This window comes from Lathyrus oleraceus, chromosome 5, assembly GCF_024323335.1.
Source record: "Lathyrus oleraceus cultivar Zhongwan6 chromosome 5, CAAS_Psat_ZW6_1.0, whole genome shotgun sequence".
Classification (NCBI taxonomy): Eukaryota; Viridiplantae; Streptophyta; class Magnoliopsida; order Fabales; family Fabaceae; genus Lathyrus; species Lathyrus oleraceus.
Window position 1 is genome coordinate 236,598,657 of NC_066583.1, and position 827 is coordinate 236,599,483.

Consider the following 827-nt stretch of genomic DNA (forward strand, 5'->3'; position numbering starts at 1 on the left):
TCGGGCAGAGATGGAAATGAAAATCAGAGAACGTCACGCGATCAGCGCTAAAGTCGAGGTTCAAATGCGGTGATCGGGGATCATACGCGCGAAAATAATTGTTTGGGGTCCAAGAAAAAGAAAAAAAAGAGATCATCAATCAGAAAGTTTCGGGGTTCAAGAAAAAGCAGAAAAATAATAATAATAATCCCCAGCGAATGCGGCGTTCAGGCCATGGGTATTCCTGTGTTACCATTTATTTTGGTATCCAGGTCAACTTTCTGTTTCGGTATTCAGGCCGACTTTCTCCGTACCAGATGGATTTTTCTTCTTTTGAGATCACTTCTTTGCCGATTCTGACAGGCAGTGTTAATTATTTCCCATCAGAGCGCAAATTTTTCGTCTGTTCTTGGTATTCAATCACTCTTCACCCTAATCATCTGAAAGCCGAGGCTATTCATATCGACAGGTTCACAGTGGATTGAATAGGGGCAGCTGTAACACCTCAAAATTTGCCCTCCTCTCTTGGGACTAGCTTAGCATATTGCATTTCATTTTTTAGGGCATTAGGCATTTGCATATTGCATATCATGTGAGAAATAGACAAGTCATCCTCCCAAGTCTTTCTCAGAAGATAGAGAGGTTGAGAGATTCATGCCTGAAGGTCTCATTGAATTGATCAATCATCTGAGGGTTGCTCTTCAATTAGGGTTTTATTGGTTCCTCAAGGAGGTTGAGTATTATCTTATTGGCAATGGTACATCATCGCCATCATGGTTTTATCATCACCAAGGGATTCATTGTTCATGATCATGTTCCTTGGGATTAGGGTTTTAACCTCTGGTCAA